General features: G+C 40.1%; 1 protein-coding gene across 1 annotated transcript in view; it reads left to right on the forward strand.

Moving 5' to 3' along the window:
* LOC121284432 (protein diaphanous homolog 3-like) overlaps positions 1–16,171 on the forward strand; it is a 784,525-nt gene that overhangs the window by 129,999 nt on the left and 638,355 nt on the right. The window lies entirely within an intron of this gene.

The raw sequence follows: 16,171 nt of genomic DNA on the forward strand, positions 1-16,171 counted from the left end.
TGTGATCATTTAGAAACATAGAAAAGAGAGAGGCCATTCATCCCATCATGCCTCTTCTAGACCAAAAAATGTTATGCAGCTCAGTGCCTCTTTCCAGCTCTTGGTCTGTCGCCCTGTAGGTTTACCCTCAAATCTTGTCTCTTTTGCCATTTTTGGTAGACTTCTGTGTTACAGATTTTCTTGTACACAGATGACTGTTGAATCATAGAACCATAAAAACTTGCAGGAAGAGGCCATTCTGCCCATTGGACCTATGCTGGCTCTTTATAAGGGCAATCATGTTTAGAATCTGCACTTTTTGTTTGTAATCCTGTAAGTTGCTTATTCTCGAGTAAACATCTAACACTCTTTCAAAATTTTTTATGGCATCAGCCTCCACTATCTTTTCAGGTAGCCTGTTGCAGAATCCGACAACTTCTAAGTGAAAATAATTCTCTTCATCTTCCCTCTAGATCTTTTGCCAATTATTTTAAATCTGAAACTTCTGGCTATTGATTCACTCACCAGATGGAATCAGTTTTCTTTAACTATATAAAAACCTCTCTGTATCCTGAAAATCTCTATATAAGGTCACCTCTTAACCTCCTCTGTTCCAAGGAGAACAGTCCTAATTTTTCCAAACATTTTTCATAACTTAAGTTTCTCATTCCAGACAGCAACCTGGTAAACCTCCCCTGTACCCTTTCTAAGGCGTCACCTAGGATTTTCAAAATTGTGCCATTGATAGATTACTCTTGTTTCATATCAGTGCTCCCAAAGTGCATCACTTAATATTTCTCTGCGTTAAACTCTGTCTACTATGCTTCTCCCCATGTCACAATCCTGTCTGTCATCCTGAAATCCACAACCATCCTCATCACTGTCTACTATATTGCCAAGTTTACAGGTAATGAAGCACAGTAACTGTTAGAACATAGGGAAACATGGCAACCAATTTGCACTCTGTAAAATCCCACAAACAACGAGATACTCTGTTTTTATTCAGGTCATATTGATTGAATGGTAACTGCAGAACATTGAAAGAACAGCCCTGCTCTTCTTTGAAAATAAAACTTAATTCCATTCACCTATGTGCTTGGCACAGAATATTGATTAGAATTGGGTGCTGTGTCATTGGGGGAGAATTCAGGATTTATATGAGGAGAGCAATTTCAAATTTTGAGCAATTTGGAGGACAATTTAAATGTCTTACAATTGTGTATAGTGTTGGTTTGGTGTTTGCTTCTCCGGGCTCCCCACCCAATATGACCTTAGAAATATTGGGAATAATTTTAGCCTCTTCTAAATAACTTTGACCATTATAGAGTCCATCTGATCCATGCAGATAAATTATCATCAGTAAATTATACTTGGTAGATTTGGAACTGTTAACATGATCATACAAACCTAAAGTTTGGGAATTCATGTGTCCAAGTATGGTGTGAGGAAATGCAATACGCTGGCGTTGCAGGAGACTGCAATGAGACATAGATTATCTTTAGCATGCCACTTTGGTATAAGTTGTCCTAGATCATTGAAAGGTAAACCATGCTGCAATTATTCCAGAGGTTACATGATCTACATGCAAAAATATTTCAAGTTATGACAGAAAATTTGCATCTGATTTTTTGCCCATTAAACTTGAATTATGTTATTTTTTGGAGAAAGTATTTATTCTTATATCTGTAAACTGACCAGATTTTATTACAATTTACTGGCATAGTAAAATGAATTTGTGTTGAATGAGTTGTATGCCTAGCCAATTTGAAAATTGATCACAGATTTAACAAATCGTTATGTATTTTGTTTCTTATGGCATTAGTTATAGTTCATCAGAGTAAAATGTATTATTTCCTCCGTGAACTTTACATTCTTAGTTGAGAAATAGATATAAATGCTGATAGAAAATTATTCCTAAGTGAAGCCTTTTATAGTGCTTTGTGTTGTGATAAAAAGGGGAGGAGACGGTAATAACCTGAAATAAAAGTATAATACTGCAGATACTAGAAATCTGAAATTAAAATATAATCAGTTCCGAAGAAGAGTAATGTTGAACTTGAAACATTAACTCTGTTTCTCTCTCCACAGCCAGATCTGCTGAGATTTTCCAGCATTTTCTGTTTCATTTCAGTAATAACCTAAGGTTGCTATATTGCCACGATACCAACATTATTAAAAGAAGAATTTTATCGTTTACGATAGTGCACTAAGTAATTCTTTCGAGATTGTTGAAACACAATTGTTTTTGACACTTCAAATGTGCCACATTTCCTCCCCAGTGCTTAACAAACCATAGCCAGACTTGTTTACTTGAAACTTGAGGATAAACACTGGAGACAATTAGCCACCAATGAATTGAGAAAAATTGCACAAACTGCTCTTGTTGGGTCAATTTTTAGTAAACCAAACCATGTTTAAAGATCAGCTACACCAAAGTCTATGATCGGGTAAGAAATCCTTTTAAACGGAATGTCATGGGTTGCACAGTAAGCTTGAACATTTGCAGTAAAATTATGAGTGCATCTTCATTCCCTGTGTTATATGAAACTGAGAATAAGTGTGCTTCATTAAAGCATATCTGTGAAAATAATTGATCCAAACCTTAATATACTGGCATTGTCTTTTTCCCGAAAAAAAAAGATTAAATTAGTTAATTAAACAGTTAACAATTTACCAGAGATAACTTTTCTTTGACTTGCAGTTTTAAAAAAATAATTCAGACCTGTGTATTTCGTTAATCAACGTTTCAGAAGCATTTTGTTTAAAAGGAAGGGCCAGATTTTTCCTGTGGGCTCATGAATACCTGACTTGCGCACTTCTGCACTTTCTGAAATGCACATCTCACCCACTTGTGACTTTGCCCGGTATTTTAGTCTCTTCTCAAGGGGCGATGGGTGGTGTAGTGGTAATGTCTGGACTGGTAATTCCAAGACCCAGGCGAATGCTCTGGGGACATGTGGTTCAAATTTCACCACGACCGATGGTGGAATTTAAATTCAATTAATAAATCTGGAATATAAAGCTGGTCCCTGTAAAGGTGACCATGACAACCATCGTTGATTGTGGTAAAACCCCATCTGGTTCATTAATGGCCTTTTGGGAAGGAAATTTGTTATCCTTACCTTGTCTGGCCGACATGTAACTCCAGAACACATCGATGTGGCTAACTCTGAATTGCCCTTTGAAATGGCCCAGTAAGCCACTCAGTTCAAAGGTAAATCGAAATGGACAACAAATGCCGGCCTTGTCAGTGATGCCCACATTCCATGAAAGAATAAAGAAAAAAGAACATGGGTCCAGTTTGCAATGCACCTTATGAGCCACAGTTGCGTTTTTGAGGGGTCTGGGTGTGAAGATTTGCTAGTGTGCAGGCCTATCTTGATTCTTCAATACAGGAATCCCCACTAAACCTCAGCCTTCTCCCCTCATCTCCCCACCCACCCCCTTGCCGCCTCTCTTCACCTGTGCCATCCATGCCCTCTCAGAAAAGCCATGCCATGCCCCCTAAGGACACATATGCCACCTCCTATGGCCCAATTTATCCTTCATAGCCAGTCACCCATTATGCACTATGTACAGTCCTCAGGAGCCATACAATAGGAATTATTTTAATATTATTGGAAAAAAAAACCTCTTTAACAATCTAATAAAACCTTGAATTCAAACCCATTATCATTGAGACTGGAAAAAAAATAACTATTCCAGTGCAAAAAAAATGTAATCCTTTAAGTGACTATTAGATTTGTCAACACATAAGAAACCACATCAAAGGCATCTTCTGTTCTTACAGCCTCTTAAAAGTTTTAATCGTTCTTGGATCAATCAACCACCTGCTGAACTGAAGTAATTAGCAAGTTTTTAAAACCAGCCAAGTATTCCTCATGGCTTCAGGTGTCATAATAAAAGCTCTGAGCTACATTGCCTGAAACTGACTTTTCAAAGCAGAGTGTTTGTCAATCAAAAGCGAGGAACAGGTGCAGGGAGTTTATTCAACTTTCAAAAGCAGGGTTGTATAACAGCCAGAGCTGTCGCTTGATTTAAGTCACAGCACAAAACTTGACAACAGAGGCTGACTGTCACTTTATTTTACATTTTTAATACATTATACCTCTCTTGACAATTGGAAAGTACTGTAATGCATTTCAGCAATTACACAATGCTGGACAATGTAAAGGTCAACTTACCCTAACAGGAGGGATCCCTATGATGAATCACTGCATTAAAAACAAATCTGCGTTACAATGCAGTGTATAATAGTGACATTTGAAAGTGTCAAAACATTTTACACTTACCTTTCAGAATGTTCCCGACTCTTCAGGTTTTCCCCAGTGGTCTCAAACTCGCTGCGAGGTGCACTTTTTTAGGGCTTTCAAAAATCCCACTGGCACATGAAAATTGTGTGCGGGAGGAAATGCAATTTTCCTGTGGTCCACACAATGGGGACCCAACCTTGGAAGAGGTGTATATGTGTTTTTCACCCAAGGCCTTCTCAATCTATGAAAAGACCATACGAAGATGGTGTGGGGTTGGGAAGGCAGAGCAAAATTGTTTTTCCAATGGAAAAGCAAGCTAAGTTCAGCGTTCAACACCTCCATTGGGAGACAAAAATCTGACCCAGCGCGTCTGATCAGGCCTTTTAAGAAAGAAAGAGCGTACATTTATAGAGTACGTTTTATGTCCTTGGGGATACTCAAGCACTTCATAGCCGATGAATTACTTTTGAAGCATAGTTGCTATTATAATCAGGAAAACACAGCAGCCAATTTGCTAACAACATGGTCCCACACGCAACCATGAGGTAAATGACCAGATAACCCATTTTAGGTGATGTTATTTGAGGGATAGTTGTTGGCCAGGATACCAGGAGAAACCCCTTTATTTTCTTTACTTAGCGCCAGTAGATCTGACAGGGTGGACATAAATGTGTCAAGTTGTTATTTTGTATTTTGACAGTCATGATTACTTAGTTCCTGATTAACGCATGCGTTACTGGGCAATTGGTGTATAATAGAAGACAGGAGCCTGATTTTCTGCTTACTAAGGTTATAAATCTATTTTTTGGGATGGTCCCACTTTGATTCCCATATGTAAGTTGCCCAAAAGGTAAGAGATACATGCTTGTGTTAAATTAATATGACTTTCAAAAATTATTTTGCAATAGAGGAGGTCATGCAACCCCTTGAGCCTGCTCTACTATTTAATAAGATCATAGCTGAAAATTTTACATTAACTCCCCCTTTTCTATCCTTATATCCCTTGATCCCTTAGTGCCCAAAGATCTATTGTTTTTAGTCTTGAATTTACTCTTGAATATGACTGAGCATCCACAGCCCTCTGGGTTAGATAATTCCAGACATTCACAACCCTCTGAATGAAGAAATTTCTCCTCATCTCAATCCTAAACTGCTGACCCTTATCCATAGACTATGCCCTGGTTTACTGTACAGCTGGGCAAACTATGGCCCACTGGCCACATCTAGACCATGTGAAGTTCCCATCTGGCTGACAGCTGAATCAGGGGAAGCATGAAAACATGTGCCAGCAAGCAGTGTGCACTGTGTGCACATGTGCAACTGCACTTAGTGCCTGGCCAGCTGGTGCCGGGAGCTGTTGAGAGTAAAATGTGAATCATGGAGAGCTTCAAAGGAAGTACTTCAGGCTCAACCAAAGTACTTCCAGGTAAGTTGGAGTTGTCCAATGATCAGAGGCCAGGGGTGGGCATTTCTTGGAGTGATAACAGCACAAGCTAAGTATACATTTAAGCTTACTTTTTAGATCACCATATTTTGATTTTCATTTTGGATTTTGTTACGACTGATGCAGTTGGTAAACAACTGTCATAATCAATAATTTTAATTATTATGTTTGAGATACGACTCTAAATTCAGGAAGCAGATCACTAGTTTTCGAGGTTTTACATTAGACTAAATGAAACATTTTATTAATTTACACAGGTTAAAATATATATATATATACATGGCTACAAATTACTACTAACATAACTTTTAACTTTTTTTTGCAAAAATATACTTTATTCATAAAATATTTTCAAGAACATTCCAAACCATTTCAAAATCACCATCACAAAAGTACAGTCAGATTCAACTTTTACAACGTAGGCATTTCTTGAAGAGGAGTGGCAGTCAATTCGTTTAGATAATATCACCACCTTCAACACCTCTTTGTTCTTTTGTCTGTGACATCTTTTGATTATCTGCTCCTGTCACTGCTTGCTTGTCCCTACAACCAGACCACCCCCCCCCACCTTAAACCAGCTTATATTTCACCCTTCTCCTAATATTCACTCAGTTCTGTTGAAGGGTTATGAGGACTCGAAACGTCAACTCTTTTCTTCTCCGCCGATGCTGCCAGACCTGCTGAGTTTTTCCAGGTAATTCTGTTTTGGTTTTCAACTTTTACAACATGTATCACGAAATGCATCAATACAATAAATGAATATTACAATCATTTGCAGACATTCATTTTGAGCTGTACAGCCCGAGGGGCTCTAAACAGTTCCCAGCCCCTCGGTGCACTGTGGCAGAAAGGTCTTAGACAGCGACCTTTCCCCATTGCGCCTTTGCAGTGGCTGCCCCAAGCTTTATTGCGTCCCTCAGCACGTAGTCCTGGACTTTGGATTGTGCCAGTCTGCAACACTCGATCGGGGACAACTCTTTACACTGGAAGACCAACAAGTTTCGGGCAGATCAAAGAGCGTATTTCACTGAGTTGATTATCTTCCAGCTGCAGTTGATGTTTGTCTCGGTGTGTGTCCTTGGGAACAGCCCGTAGAGCACAGAGTCCTGTGTCACAGAACTGCTCAGGATGAACCTCGACATAACTTTTAACAAATTCCCAAACTAATCTCCATTAAGGCAACAGCAACCCATAGACTTTACCATACACCAGGCAAAGCATTTTCACCTTACAATTCAGACTGAGGTTCTTTTCACTGTGGAGCCAGTTGGACCAGTTGGAAGCTTGCAGCTGCTTTTTGATCTTACATTGCCTCTGCCTGCACATCCGAAAACCACTGAGGTTATATGTACCAGCCCCATTGAATGTTAATTCTCAATGTATCACCAGTCTCTTTGAACTTTACCTTTTAACAATGAAGCCCCATTCATTGTACCGATTTTATTAGTAATATAAACATATTGCTTGATAACTGTTAGAAAGATGTCAAGTTTTCACCCCACTTCTTGAATGCTTTATTCAAAAATGCAAATACACTCTACCTCTCTGTTGACATCTCAAACCAGCACACATCAAAGCACCCAGACTAGCTGGCTTTAATCCAATTAAGGCATACCCAATCGAAAATATTATATACATTAATAGCTTCGCGACAGATTTTGTAAGTATTTACACTAACTTCAAAACTTAAATTTATTTTACATTTAGGGTTTGATACTGTTTATGAAAAATCAGATCAGCTCTTATACAGTTTTGTTTGCCCATTTTTTAAAATGTTGTGCAATGTTGCAGAAAATCAACTAATTATTCAAATTGGTATGCTTTGTTATCTGTCAACATTCCTTATGAAGTTTCCAATCAAATGTTAGTTGTGTTACATCACTGTTACACTTGTTATTGCCTATGATTCCTGTAGGTTGTGCTGTAATAGGTTTTCATTTTGGAGTACTTAGCTCTGTCATGCTTTTTAGTCACAAAAGTTGGTGACTGCAATTTGCAGTCAACAAGCCCATTTTGTGTGTGCCTGTCAGCCACAGTCTGGCCATTAGGTGGCTCTGTAACAATGCACCTTTCTGAAACTCCTTTTTGGTAGGCATCATGGAAAAGGTGAGCTTTAGTTAAGTTTAAACTTTGTACTGACCTCACTTGCTGCCCTTGTTGGCAGAATGATGTTGAAATTAGTAGTTGTTCCCTGTTAAAAATCATGGCATTTTTAGGTTAGCATATTACGGATCAGAAAACTGCAGAACCCCTCTCCTGGTGCTATCCCAGCTCTTCCTGTACTGAGATAGTAACCTATTGTTAGGACGCGGCAGATGATGTGTGCCAGGTGGATCAAATCTACGAGGGAAACTTGATCACATGGTCACAACGATTTTGCAATTTGTATTTTAGTTTGAGATGCGTGCCTTGAATTCAGTAGTAATAGGCACACCTAGACTTGGAGATTTTTTACAAAACTGAATTAAACATTTATTAACAAAAGAAATGATTTCAAGCACATACGTAGGTCTACACATTACTACTGTAATAACTCCTAAAACCCCAAATTAATCTGGCTCCCAGCTTCTCCATTAAGGCAACAGTAAAAACAAAGATTTAAACAGACCCAGGCAAAGCAACACAATACCCTGGACAACCACATTCGAAATGAGTTTTCTCAGCTTCGATTTCTGTAGGCAGCAACTTGATACACAGAGGCTGGAGGCTTTTCACACTTGTGTGTTAGATCTTAGAATTCCTTCTCCTTACACATAACCTCGTCTCCTTTATACATGTTTCTTTCTTTTAATGCAAATTCCATTGTTCCAATATGTTTTTACAACTTTACTTTTCTCATACTATAAATCTTTCATAGTATTAATTTTCTCAGTAATCTTTGGGAAAAATAAACGCACTGTTTGTCTTAACTTCTTTTAGCTAGGTGTAACATCTTACCGTCCCTTTGAAATTCAGACTAACCTAATTTATCTATAAATGCAAATTTTCCTCATACCTCGCATTCTAAAACTTCAGCCATGTCTACCTATTTAGCATTTCAAGCCTAGCTTCTTGTTTGATGACACTGAAACCTCCAGACCAGCTGTCTCCAATTCAATGAAATCTCACACACACATATATACACACAGAAAAACTAATCCAAATCCCACTATTACCCCAAGTTTATAAATCACAATAATATTATGGAAATTGCTATATCTGCATGACACAATTCCTGCCCTTAACCTGTTCTCCTGACCATTTTTGCTCCCCGATCTTCTCCTATGTTTTCTCTCCTCCTTTCTTCCCTTTCCCTTTCACTACTTGAGTTTTCCCTTCTTCCCCACATCCTTTCCCCTCTCCTTTTTTCACTACTTTGCCCAACCATGTTCCGAGTAAAGCAATGAAGAGGAAAAAGCAGGTTTGGGTTTTCTTTGAGATTTTAGGGTGTATGCTCTTAACAGAATGCCTCAAACTAGTTTTCAAGCATCTGTAAAATAGGGAACTATCATCACAGCATTTAGCTTAGCTTAGACAAGTTGTTGTCATGTCTTCAGAATAAACAAATTAGTAGACTAGGGCTTAGGTTGAAATCTGACGAGATTTTGTAAATGGGGAAGTGTGCGAAAATAATTATATTGTAGAATTGCAAGAGGCAAAATTTTGGTGGATCATCTCATTGGTGACTGGAAATGGGGAGGCATTAGATTGCTCCTATATTTCTCCCCATGCCATTGGTCGTTCAATCTTTTAGTGGGAATGTGCCCATTTCTTCCTCCTCCACTCGACCCCTCACATTTAGGAGATATGACTAAGGGAGTTCCTGGGCTTTCTTGGGAAGTTCCACCGAGTAGGTCCTGCGAATAACCTCAGTGGAATTTATGTCTGCAGGTGTGGACTGAGTAAAGGACCCAGAATGCTAAGATGGACATTGCCTTCTTTGGTGGAATTCAGAAATTTCCAGCTTTACTTTTTCTGCTTTTCCCAGTTTCCATTTCACCATCAGACTTGTATGATACTGCTCTGATTTGCTAGTGTGCTTTTGATGCACTCTTATGGGGATTGACTGTCAAGCCAAATGTTTTTCACAACCTGTTGCTACAATTTGAGAACTGGACTGTGCTGCTCCTGTGTAATGAACTAAGACAAGTCATCACATTTCAGTTCGGTAACTTGTATTTAAAGTTCAGTTTTGATTCAATATTGCATGTTACAAGTACTTCCACCATTTAAAAAAAACTTGGTATATACAGATATTTGATAATGGTAAAATGCAAAGTTATTTATTGATTGAGTGAAAATATTGCTATGTCAGTCTTGGCTTCTACAGTTCACCAATTGGAGAAATTTTTAGGATAAACACACCTGCGTCTTAGGTTTTGCAGTTGAACCTGATTTTTTAAATGCAGTGCTGACTGTGTTATGATTGTTGCCGGAGGTCACCGCTAATGGTTATTGGCTTAGTACAAAGAGGAGAAGAGTCAATTCTCTCTTAACTCTAAATTCGCTTTACTCACGTCGTTAGATCATCTACATATAGCTTATATGTCTGGTTAAATAGTGACATGCAGTTTACAGCAGGTTATACAGTTTTATAACCAAAACTAGGATCTAAGCGCACACCTACGAAGTTTCTCTGACACTCCCTGAGTGGTCACAGAATATAAAAGCTAATACCCGAAAAGGAGAGCTGAAGCTGGCCAGGCGTTCCATTCTCTCTCTTTTGAATCCCTACATTGCTGACGTAGGTTCTTCTGCTTCTGCAATGGTTGGTCTCTGGCATCTCGCTGCTCCACGCCTGAAATCCTTTCAACTTTATACTGAATCTTATCTCTTCAAGCTGTGCTGTCTCTTTCCCATTGGTTTAGGCCTGCTTGCCTGATCTGTGGCATATTCTCATTGGCTCTGTTTCAAGCTTTGCAGCATCACCTCGTTCCTCCTTTTCTAAGTAAGGACACATCACATTTACTTTGTCTTCAAGACACTCAGCTACTTCAAAACTGGTTCTAGCCAGTTCAGCCCAGTGACTGGACTCAGGTTTCAAAAGTTGCTCAGGCCAGTGACTGAGCTCAGGTTACTTCAGGTCAAAAGTTGCTTTTACTTGTGTCAGCAGTTCAGCTGCAGCCCCTGGCCAACATCTTCCCCTTTTGATCCAAAGATACTTATCTTAGGATCATTATTCTCCCTTTCTGTGTATCACTCCTGAGGTTATCATTGTCCCCCAATGGGCATGTTACATCTGCGATATCATATGGTTGTATAAAAATATAAAAGAGAAGCATATATAAAATACACTTCACACAGTATCCTTATAATGATAATCATTTCTTCTGTTTCATTATAGCATTAACATTCAATCGGTGCAAAATTTCAGTTTCCCACCTTCTAAGCTGATATATGTTGAATAAGACAAGTATTAAAGCACATATGATCACAACTACAGCAGCATGTGATAAAATCCTGACCCATGGATGTATTTGAACATTAGATCCTCAATTCCAAAACTTATCCCAGAACTCAGGGTCCTGTAGCAGTTCGTCTGCTTTATCAGCATGAGTTCTAATTATTTTAGCATGTTTAGTCCATTGATAAATTATCTCATTGGCTTTCTCCGCTATTTGCATCCAATCCGCAGTCAGGTGCAGAATAGGTGGTAGTTCAGTAGGAACATATTTCTGCAGATCTTGGTCTATATTGGTACGTTGGACTGTGAGGTTTTCATTTATTACCATCCTCATTATTGGCTTAGGCAGAACTTGTCCACCGATAACCAGGTCTAAGGTCACATTGCTAAGGGCCACATTGTTTCCTCCCAGAGGTCACTGTTTCCATCCTTTGCTATAGTTCGTAGCCGCTGTGGCTACGTAATACGTTTGTTCCACAAGGGCGTATTGTAAAAAGGACTGGCTGTTAATGGGCAGAGTGGACAATGAACAATTTTCATAAGTACTGAACCCGCAATTAGTGAGTTTCTGTCTCGCTATCTCTTCTGGACAGGCCCAGTGATTCCCTCCTTGGTAACACTTTGACAAATCTACCCCTTTCTCAGCACCGTCCATTACAATAGCATGAGATGGTGGGTTGCTCAAAGATATCCAAGTACCCTCATGATACTTGCCCACGTTATGAACTCTTTTTAAAGGGTATGTCAAATTGCTTCTATGCCAGGGAATATGAAACACTGCCGCAACATAATATCTTCCTTTATCCTCATGACAGGTATCTAACACCCTATTAGTTAAGGTTAAACTCCTGAGGTGACAAAGGAGTGTTTCTTCTCTGACCCATTTCTCTAACTGCTCATCCGACACCCAGTCTAGAACTTGGTGTGCATTGAGCTATAACAAATTAGTACAAATCATAGTCAATATCCAGCTAGTGCATCGGGTACACATATCGGCCTTATGGGCCTCCTCTGAAATATTAGCCGTACGGTCAATGATCAAATTCATTGTATCCTGTAAAGGTTTTAGCAATTTAACTGTGTCTAGGGTCACTCGTGATGCATCCTGACCTATTTGGCTGGTTTGTATCTGATCCCGATAACCCTCTCCAGTAATAACCTGCATTTTCTGCTGGAGGGGTTGTATCTGATTTTCCAATTCTGCTATGTCCAACGTGTTGACTGTTGCCACTCCTGATGCATAACCTGCCCCTGCTAGTTCCTTTCATTTTTGGCTGGACCTGTAATGAACAAGTATAATTTCTGTTCTTATTTACAGTTTCTTCTCAGTACTATTTTAAGTCCAGTCTCTCCATATTCTGAGCCAGACTGTCCATATCATGTTCCCAATTTGTTTCAGATTCTAACCGTCCATTTCTTCTAACCTACTTATTCCCCCTCTTTGTTTTATTTTTCGTTCGTTTTTTTCCCCTGGATTTGCCTCTGCATGTGAATGGACAGTATCAAATTTGTTTTCAATCACTTGCTCTTTGATCTGTAGCTGGTCCTGTTCTTGATCTCCCTGACTTTCGAGATTCAGAACATCATTAGCATCAAGCAGCACATGCCAATGGTGATTATCTTGTTTTTCTCCCACTAACTTTAGCTGATTAATATGATACCATCCATTCTTATCTGGTGTCATTAATATCTTGCATACAGATGGGATAGCTTTATCTACTATCTCATAGGAGCCAGCAAGCTTTGGACTCGAATGAGGTGGGTTGATGTAATCATTATTCTTTGTCCGGGGCTCATCTCTATCGGGCTGGCTTTTGCGTCGAAATAAGCCTTGCTTTGCTGTTTCTTCTTTCCCTGTCGGTGAGCAACGACATAATTTGCTTCTTTTACTGTTTCTACTAGCTGTTGTACCCATTTTTCTGATATAATGTGGTCTACCTCAGGTTCGGACAAATTCAAACCTACCAACCCCCCCATTCCCTTCATGTCCCTTCCTGTCATGAGTCTATAAGGAGTGTAGCCTGTTGATGAAGCCACGGTATTCCTGATTATCATCAGCACATAGGGCAGGACAACCTGCCAGGTTGTCTTGTGCTGTTGCACCATTTTGGCTATCATGTTTTTCAATGTCTGATTCATTCTTTCCACAATTCCACTAGACTGTGGTCTATAGGGTATGTGGAATCTCTGTCTGATCCCAAAAAGGGTCATAACATCTTGCATTACTTGAGCTGTAACATGTGTTCCCTGATCCAATTCTGTGCTTCGGGGTAAACCCCAATGGCTAAACACCTTTTCTAATAGAATTTTTGCAGTAATTTTGGCTGTGTTTGTTCTGGTCAGAAAAGCTTCTACCCATTTAGTGAAGGTATCCACTGTTACTAGAATGTACTTGTATCCTCCTGGAATGGGAGGAAGGGGTCCTACATAGTCTATCTGTAAATTAGTCCAAGGCCCTTCTACTGGTCTAGTATGTCGGAGGGCCCCTGTCCTAACGTTTTTATTGGGGTTGTGTTGTGCACAGATCAAACAATTTTTGACATAGTGTTCCACGTCACCTTTCATTTCGGGCCACCAGCTCACCTCCTTTATCCTATCCAGGGAGCTCGCCATCCCTTTATGTCCCTATAAGTCATGGTACCAGTGGATAATTTGGTTTCGTTCCCCCCGCTGGCACCACAAATTTCCGTTCACATAAAACCACTCCGTCTTGAAGATAGACCCCCTCGTGCCTTTTGTATGTGTCTGACTGCTCCTTCTATTAGTTTTTTCAATTCTCCGTCTTTCTTTTGCTCCTTCGTTAAATCCATTACTTTAACTTGCTTCTCTCTCTGGCCCCCGATTTCCCCAATCGGTGGCTGCCATTCCTGTCCACTTACAGGACCTCGTTTGGCTAGTTCATCAGCTTTCCTGTTCCCTTCGGGAGATAGTTTTGAATGAGCTTTCACTTTTGTGACCCCAAATCCTTTCCCCTGTGCTTCTTCAAAGATGTACCGTAATAGCGGGGCCGAAGGAAGGGGCCTTCCATCCGCTGAGACAAATCCTCTCGCTTCCCGGAGGGGCAAATGTTTTGTGAGGCAATTACAGACATACATGCTATCAGAACATATGATTGATCTAGGCAGAAAGTATTCCGGGTGACCAATCACATATGCGATGGCTGCTAGTTCTACTGCCTGTGTACTCATGGTTTTAGGTAATTTCAAAGCCGCACTATATCTTTCCTGTCTGTGTTCATCCTCCATGTATATCCCACAGCCAGTTCTCCTTTCTCCATCCTGTACTGATGAAGAGCCATCCACAAAAATTTAAAAATAGGGTTCTTCCTTTCCTGTTTCCTTTGTTTTTCTGCTTTCAGGCCCTGTCTTACTCCCTCCCTTTTTCTTTGATACAAATGGGCCCTTGGGGTCATTTGCTATCATCAATTGACACTCATGTTTTTCTCCTTGATAAACTAAGTTATCTGCTAACATAGTAGTGGTTTTTACCCCCTTTATGGTTATATTTCTCCCTTGCAGAACAATGTCCATCTAACGATTCTATTTTGGCTAACTGCACCATCCTTAGTCCTACCTTCTAACAGTAGCTGTACAGGGGTGTGTTCTGTTAATATTGTAAGTGGGGTTTAGTCCCACTATATAGGTAAAATGCTGCACTGCCCAAAAGACAACTAGCAAGTGTTTTTCGCATACTGTATACCCCTGCTCTACTGGTGAGAGCATACGCGAGGCGTACGCTACTGGTCGTAATTTCCCTTGTGTCTCCTGTAATAGAACTGCTGAAAGGGTGGTATCTGTGGTAGCCACCTCCAATGAAAATGGCTCAGTTGGATTTGGGGTTTTCAGAGAAGGCGCGGCAGCTAGTGCTTGCTTTAGAGTGGTCATGGCCTGGGTGTGTTCTGTTTTCCACTTCCAGGCCACATTCATTCTTAATAATTCCATTGGAAGGGCCGCTTTTGTGGCGAATCCATCAATGCAATATCCCACCAAGCCTAAGAAGGACCTTAACCCTTTTACATCCTGTGAAACAGGAAGTCTGCCAACCGTCTCTACCCTTCGCTTGTCAATTTCCCTCTTCCCCAGTGTCAGAATCATTCCCAAGTAAGTTACTTTTTGTTTCGTGATCTGTGCTTTTTTAGGGTTAATCTTTAACCCCAAGTCATGTAACAACTGCAGTAATTTGCTTAGCAGTTGATAATGTTCCTTTTCGGTTTTAGTTTTTAGGAGTAAGTCGTCTACATACTGCACTAGACATTCAGGCCTCGAGAATCCTTTTAACCCTTCCCTCAGCTGTTGGTGAAATATGGACAGGGAATTGTGAAATCCCTGCGGCAGGGCGGTCCATGTATATTGCTGTCCTTGGAAAGTAAACACGAACTTATATTGACATTCTTTCTCTAGTGGAATAGGCCAAAAACCGTTACTTATGTCCAAAACCGTAAACCACTGCGCATCCTCATTTTGTCGAACTACTGTCTCTGGGCTAGTTGCTACAGTAGGAGCTGTTAACGGGGTGACTTTATTTAATCTGCTGTCGTCTATCGTTAGTCGCCAGCTACCATTGGGTTTCTCACCAGCCAAATGGGCTCGTTGTTAGTAGAAGCTATTGGTCTTAATATCCCTTGCTGCAGCAGACTCTGTATCACCTTCTCTATCTCTTCTTCTCCTTGTTTTTGTAAACCACACTGCTTTTGTGGTTTGGGGTCTGGACTTTGTATACACACACACCCGGTCATTTCCCCACAACCATGTTTATATCGGGCAAATACTATTGAGTTTTGTGCAATAATTTGTTGTACTTCACGATCGTCACTCATTTCTCCTGGTTCTATCCACATTTCCCCGATCGTGCATATCCTATCCTGATATTCCCCTACCGGGACGAGTGTGTGATTTATACTGCTTATGCCCAAAGGCATTTGCCAAATCATACAATTAATGGGGTCAAAGCAGAGGCCTGCTTTGGCCATATATTAGGGACCATATGTCCTTGTTCTCTGGGTAACTTGATAAGGACCACTGAATGCTCTATCAATATGTCTCCCACACCGATTTCCAACAGTACACTCATATATCCCACTTGTGAATGCCCTGTGAATCCACTTAGAATAAT

Source organism: Carcharodon carcharias, chromosome 11, assembly GCF_017639515.1.
Source record: "Carcharodon carcharias isolate sCarCar2 chromosome 11, sCarCar2.pri, whole genome shotgun sequence".
Taxonomy (NCBI): domain Eukaryota; kingdom Metazoa; phylum Chordata; class Chondrichthyes; order Lamniformes; family Lamnidae; genus Carcharodon; species Carcharodon carcharias.